At 42.9% G+C, this 7,596-nt stretch overlaps 1 non-coding gene across 1 annotated transcript; it reads left to right on the top strand.

Moving 5' to 3' along the window:
* The first annotated feature begins 5,024 nt into the window (after positions 1 to 5,024).
* On the top strand, positions 5,025 to 6,945 carry LOC143260881 (small subunit ribosomal RNA). The gene has a single exon (XR_013035145.1). It is a non-coding gene; the product is annotated as a small subunit ribosomal RNA (ribosomal RNA).
* Positions 6,946 to 7,596: the final 651 nt, after the last annotated feature.

The following is a 7,596-nucleotide window of genomic DNA, read 5'->3' as shown; positions in this document are numbered from 1 at the left end:
TACGCCCACCCGGCTGTTCAGGGCCGCCGTCCGGAGGGACCGCACCGCGCTGGCCTTCAGTCCCGTCGCGGCACTGGATATCCTGGCCACATCGCCCAGGCACTCCATTACCGCGGCCGCAACGTCCCGCGTCGGGCGGCCCCGGAAATCCGCAGCGACCTCCACCTCATCAGGGAGTGGGTCGCTCGAACTCGCGGGCCTCGGTCCCGGGGCAACCGGGTCGAAGATGTCCGCTATGAGGCTTTTCTCAGCCTCAGCCTGTCTCCGTTTGGCCTCTTGGAGGCCAACGTATTGCCCGGTCGTCGGTGGCCGGCCCCGTTTCCTCGTGGAGGTGCCCGGGACGCTCTGCGACGAGTGGTGGGAGGAGACGGAGAAGTCCGACTCCTCCCCCCCGTCGCAGTCGCCAAGGCCCTCCGCAGGCCTCTTTGCGCCGCGTGTTGCAGAATGCCTCCGCGACACCGGCTCTGTACATCTTTTGAGGCGCACGATAGGCCCGCGCACCTCCACCTCACGCTCGTTTCCCCCCTCCCCGGTTGTACTTGAAAAAGAAGAATCCATAATTCATCCCACGAGTGTGGTCGGAAAGGAGGTCACCCCGGGTAGAGCCGCCATACCCGGGGAAGGCTAATACGCCCGGGGGGTCGCCAGGTACCCCGGGGTTGTCCGCTAACGATTGGTGCACCCACCAACCATAGCTGGCGCTTACTCCAGCTACGCCCTCTTCACCGCGCAACACTGCTTGGGGCTAGGGATTTTTTAGAGAGGTTGTCATCCTCGCGGTCCGGCCGGTTAAGGCAAGACCCCCGTTCCTGTAAAACATGACCACAGGTTTACGGTATGTGTCCGACTTTAGTTGGCCCCTCACCTCAAGCCACTCCGGCTAGGTAGAACCTGCCAGGGAATAAAATCCCCGCCGGCACAGCCTTGAGGATCATTAGGGCACGAAGCCCCCCCACCACGACAAGGTAGCGGACACGGGGGGGATCATAGCGCGTCTCGGCGCAATCGACCGATTCGCTCGATCCATTATTTTCGATTTACGGCTAAAATAAATTTTTCTAATTTTTTTTCAATAACATATTCCTGCTTAAATAACTTTTTTACATAGGGATTAAGCATTTAGAACGATACATTGTTTAAAATAAGGGCACTTTACTCTTGACATTTTACGGTTTTTTCAATTTTCTGAAAAATCCTATCATTAGATTTTTTTAAAAATACGATATTCTTGCTTAACTAACGTTTCTACATAGGGATTAAGCATTTAGAACGAAATCTAATGTCAGAAAATGGCACTTTACTCTTGACATTTTTCGGTTTTTTCAATTTTCTGGGAAATCCTATCATTAGATTTTTTTAAAAATACGATATTCTTGCTTAACTAACGTTTTTACATAGGGATTAAGCATTTAGAACGAAATCTAATGTAGGAAAATGGTACTTTACTCTTGATCGGTACGTTGGGACTTTGAAAATATTCGGGCGTTCCAATCGCTCGTCTGTTGCATCATAGCGCGTCTCGGCGCAATCGACCGATTCGCTCGATCCATTATTTTCGATTTACGGCTAAAATAAATTTTTCTAATTTTTTTCAATAACATATTCCTGCTAAAATAACTTTTTTACATAGGGATTAAGCATTTAGAACGATACATTGTTTAAAATAAGGGCACTTTACTCTTGACATTTTACGGTTTTTTCAATTTTCTGAAAAATCCTATCATTAGATTTTTTTAAAAATACGATATTCTTGCTTAACTAACGTTTCTACATAGGGATTAAGCATTTAGAACGAAATCTAATGTCAGAAAATGGCACTTTACTCTTGACATTTTTCGGTTTTTTCAATTTTCTGGAAAATCCTATCATTAGATTTTTTTAAAAATACGATATTCTTGCTTAACTAACGTTTTTACATAGGGATTAAGCATTTAGAACGAAATCTAATGTAGGAAAATGGTACTTTACTCTTGATCGGTACGTTGGGACTTTGAAAATATTCGGGCGTACGCAGCGCGCTCGGCGCTTCGAACAGCTCCGGTGTCCCCATTATTTTCGATTTACGGCTAAAATAAATTTTTCTAATTTTTTTCAATAACATATTCCTGCTAAAATAACTTTTTTACATAGGGATTAAGCATTTAGAACGATACATTGTTTAAAATAAGGGCACTTTACTCTTGACATTTTACGGTTTTTTCAATTTTCTGAAAAATCCTATCATTAGATTTTTTTAAAAATACGATATTCTTGCTTAACTAACGTTTCTACATAGGGATTAAGCATTTAGAACGAAATCTAATGTCAGAAAATGGCACTTTACTCTTGACATTTTTCGGTTTTTTCAATTTTCTGGAAAATCCTATCATTAGATTTTTTTAAAAATACGATATTCTTGCTTAACTAACGTTTTTACATAGGGATTAAGCATTTAGAACGAAATCTAATGTAGGAAAATGGTACTTTACTCTTGATCGGTACGTTGGGACTTTGAAAATATTCGGGCGTTCCAATCGCTCGTCTGTTGCATCATAGCGCGTCTCGGCGCAATCGACCGATTCGCTCGATCCATTATTTTCGATTTACGGCTAAAATAAATTTTTCTAATTTTTTTCAATAACATATTCCTGCTTAAATAACTTTTTTACATAGGGATTAAGCATTTAGAACGATACATTGTTTAAAGTAAGGGCACTTTACTCTTGACATTTTACGGTTTTTTCAATTTTCTGAAAAATCCTATCATTAGATTTTTTTAAAAATACGATATTCTTGCTTAACTAACGTTTTTACATAGGGATTAAGCATTTAGAACGAAATCTAATGTAGGAAAATGGTACTTTACTCTTGATCGGTACGTTGGGACTTTGAAAATATTCGGGCGTACGCGGCGCGCTCGGCGCTTCGAACAGCTCCGGTGTCCCCATTATTTTCGATTTACGGCTAAAATAAATTTTTCTAATTTTTTTCAATAACATATTCCTGCTAAAATAACTTTTTTACATAGGGATTAAGCATTTAGAACGATACATTGTTTAAAATAAGGGCACTTTACTCTTGACATTTTACGGTTTTTTCAATTTTCTGAAAAATCCTATCATTAGATTTTTTTAAAAATACGATATTCTTGCTTAACTAACGTTTCTACATAGGGATTAAGCATTTAGAACGAAATCTAATGTCAGAAAATGGCACTTTACTCTTGACATTTTTCGGTTTTTTCAATTTTCTGGAAAATCCTATCATTAGATTTTTTTAAAAATACGATATTCTTGCTTAACTAACGTTTTTACATAGGGATTAAGCATTTAGAACGAAATCTAATGTAGGAAAATGGTACTTTACTCTTGATCGGTACGTTGGGACTTAGAAAATATTCGGCCGTACGCGGCGCGTCTCGGCGCTTCGAACAGCTCCGGTGTCCCCATTATTTTCGATTTACGGCTAAAATAAATTTTTCTAATTTTTTTCAATTACATATTCTTGCTTAGATAACTTTTTTACATAGGGATTAAGCATTTAGAACGACATATTGTTTAAAATAATGGTACTTTACTCTTGTGATTTTTCGGTTTTTTTTGATTATTTTGAAAAATAAATTTTTGTAATTTTTTTAAATACGATATTCGTGATCAGTGAACGATTTCACATATGGATTAAGCATTTAGAATCGTGCGGAAGCGTTATTAAAAAAGTTTACTCGATGCGATGGGACTTTGAAAAGTTTGTGAAAATTTTCATATTGGGAAAAAATGTGTAATTTTTTGTCTAGTTTACGGTAATGTAATTTATTTTAATGTTTACTATAAATTTTTTTTTCGTTCGTTCACGCGCTATGTTACAACAGCACGGCCGGGCGGTCTGTTGCCGCGGCGGTTTACACTCATAAGCGCGCGTGCTATTCGGCCGGCGGCGCCGGCGTCCTTGCCGGCCGTTCGGTATCTATAAGAGATACACGGTCCGTGCGAGGCGGACGGAGCAGAGCGGGTTTTGGGCCAATTCTACGATCTCGGTCGAGAAGCTGTCTCAGAGCTCCTTCGGGGCTTCGGTCCTGACTGTTTCGTGCCGTTTACGTTACGGACTTTTCTCCACACAGCGTGGCCACGGGTCGGTGTCTTTGACCGAATGGCCCATATGTGGCAAGCCCTACGGGGTTGGTTACCCGTATGCACTTTGTATGTATACTCGTACTCACTGAGCAATCGACTCTTCTGTCCGAGCGATGGAAAAATTTTTTAAAATGCATCTGTAAGATTTGGAAGCAAATCGTACCAATTGAAAACTGTGGCTAAAATGAATAGCCCAGTGGAGAGAGAAAACTATCAAAAAACTGATTTTTTAAATCAAGAGGTGTCAGAAATCGAAATGCCTAGCGCGAGCGGAAGAACACGCTTTCTCGCCAGTCCAGCATGTGTCCTGTCCGTTCTTCCTCGGCTTGCCGATTTTGCCCAGATCAGAGGTTTCGTGCTTCCGGCGGTCAGAAGATCAGCGTGAGCGTACGCGCTTCCACGACTATGGCATCACCCATGTACTTTTTCCTTTGAATATATTTGAGTACATAAAAAATATTAAAACATATAGAGAGAACTGTGTCTTGGATCTTAAAAATTTGTCAATAGCGATGATATATTATTACTTAATTTGAAGTATTTGTACGTTTTAGCTGGGACGTACATTTATCTTACAAGATGTTAATAGCGAGACTCTTGAAGATAAAATTATCTTGTGATTTTATGAAGGCAAAGATAGAAACGTACGAAGCTGGCGTACGTAGAAAAATGTGATTTTATGATAGAACAAAAATATAATACGTACGTTTTTGGGCGTACGGTAAAATATCTGTATGGTAGAAAAATGAAAGAAATTGAGCGTTAAAGAAGATATGTTACAAGCGCGGAATGTGGCAAAACTTGTACATATTTGAAAGAGAAAAGTGGTGTGTCGACCTGACATATATATATGAAACAGGCGACGATGGAAAAGGATTTAAATTTTGTCCATTTTATATATACATATTGTATAGTTCCCTGGTTGATCCTGCCAGTAGTCATATGCTTGTCTCAAAGATTAAGCCATGCATGTCTCAGTACATGCCGTATTAAGGTGAAACCGCGAATGGCTCATTAAATCAGTTATGGTTTCTTAGATCGTACTAAAATTTACTTGGATAACTGTGGTAATTCTAGAGCTAATACATGCAAAACAGAGTTCCGACCAGAGATGGTAGGAACGCTTTTATTAGATCAAAACCAATCGGTGGCGGGTGTTTACACTCGTCCATCGTTTGCTTTGGTGACTCTGAATAACTTTGTGCTGATCGCATGGTCTTATAGCACCGGCGACGCATCTTTCAAATGTCTGCCTTATCAACTGTCGATGGTAGGTTCTGCGCCTACCATGGTTGTAACGGGTAACGGGGAATCAGGGTTCGATTCCGGAGAGGGAGCCTGAGAAACGGCTACCACATCCAAGGAAGGCAGCAGGCGCGCAAATTACCCACTCCCGGCACGGGGAGGTAGTGACGAAAAATAACGATACGGGACTCATCCGAGGCCCCGTAATCGGAATGAGTACACTTTAAATCCTTTAACGAGGATCCATTGGAGGGCAAGTCTGGTGCCAGCAGCCGCGGTAATTCCAGCTCCAATAGCGTATATTAAAGTTGTTGCGGTTAAAAAGCTCGTAGTTGAATCTGTGTGTCACAGTGTCGGTTCATCGCTCGCGGTGTTTAACTGGCATTATGTGGTACGTCCTACCGGTGGGCTTTGCTCTTCACGGGGCGGTCCAACTAATATCCCATCGCGGTGCTCTTCACTGAGTGTCGAGGTGGGCCGGTACGTTTACTTTGAACAAATTAGAGTGCTCAAAGCAGGCTACCTTCGCCTGAATACTGTGTGCATGGAATAATGGAATAGGACCTCGGTTCTATTTTGTTGGTTTTCGGAACCCCGAGGTAATGATTAATAGGGACAGATGGGGGCATTCGTATTGCGACGTTAGAGGTGAAATTCTTGGATCGTCGCAAGACGGACAGAAGCGAAAGCATTTGCCAAAAATGTTTTCATTAATCAAGAACGAAAGTTAGAGGTTCGAAGGCGATCAGATACCGCCCTAGTTCTAACCATAAACGATGCCAGCTAGCGATCCGCCGAAGTTCCTACGATGACTCGGCGGGCAGCTTCCGGGAAACCAAAGCTTTTGGGTTCCGGGGGAAGTATGGTTGCAAAGCTGAAACTTAAAGGAATTGACGGAAGGGCACCACCAGGAGTGGAGCCTGCGGCTTAATTTGACTCAACACGGGAAACCTCACCAGGCCCGGACACCGGAAGGATTGACAGATTGATAGCTCTTTCTTGATTCGGTGGGTGGTGGTGCATGGCCGTTCTTAGTTGGTGGAGCGATTTGTCTGGTTAATTCCGATAACGAACGAGACTCTAGCCTGCTAAATAGACGTAATTATGGTATCTCGAAGGCTCTCGGCTTCTGCCGGTGGGGTTTTTACTACCAACGTACAAACAAATCTTCTTAGAGGGACAGGCGGCTTCTAGCCGCACGAGATTGAGCAATAACAGGTCTGTGATGCCCTTAGATGTTCTGGGCCGCACGCGCGCTACACTGAAGGAATCAGCGTGTGTTCCCTGGCCGAAAGGCCCGGGTAACCCGCTGAACCTCCTTCGTGCTAGGGATTGGGGCTTGCAATTATTCCCCATGAACGAGGAATTCCCAGTAAGCGCGAGTCATAAGCTCGCGTTGATTACGTCCCTGCCCTTTGTACACACCGCCCGTCGCTACTACCGATTGAATGATTTAGTGAGGTCTTCGGACTGGTGCGCGGCAATGTTTCGGCATTGCCGATGATGCCGGGAAGATGACCAAACTTGATTATTTAGAGGAAGTAAAAGTCGTAACAAGGTTTCCGTAGGTGAACCTGCGGAAGGATCATTACAATGTTCCAATATATCTCAAAGAGAGAGGAGAGGAGGAGAGAAAATGAATTCGATTAGTTTGTGGATAAGAATTCATATAAAAAAAAAAGATATTGTTGAGCCCGCCAGATCATTCGTGCGTGATTTACACGGCCAGACGTGTGTACTACACGTATTAGGCCTTTGATCTGCGTTGCGTAGGCCACAACAAATCTTTCAAAGAGAGAGAGATATATGTGTTGTTGGGGTTTGTGATTATGAAGGTGCCCCAACGCACAAAAATATATAAAAATGTACAAAGTTGGGATGTGGTGTGGTGGAGAAGAGTTGGGCCCGACCAGATCATTCGTGCGTGATTTACACGGCAGACGTGTGTACTACACGTATTAGGCCTTTGATCTGCGTTGCGTAGGCCATCTTCCTTCCAAGACACACACGTGTTGGGGTTTGTGTGATTTTATGATAGTGCCCCAACACGGAAAAATAAGCGTACGAGAAGAGTTGGGCCCGACCAGATCATTCGTGCGTGATTTATACACGGCCAGACGCGTATTATATTACACGTATTAGGCCTTTGATCTGCGTTGCGTAGGCCATCTTCTCGATAGAGAGAAAGCCAATGTATTCTTTTTTCTTTCTTTACACACACACACACAGTTGTAGTAGGACA

This window comes from Megalopta genalis, unplaced genomic scaffold, assembly GCF_051020955.1.
Source record: "Megalopta genalis isolate 19385.01 unplaced genomic scaffold, iyMegGena1_principal scaffold0022, whole genome shotgun sequence".
In the NCBI taxonomy this organism is placed as follows: Eukaryota; Metazoa; Arthropoda; class Insecta; order Hymenoptera; family Halictidae; genus Megalopta; species Megalopta genalis.
This window is presented reverse-complemented; position numbering and strand designations above follow the sequence as displayed.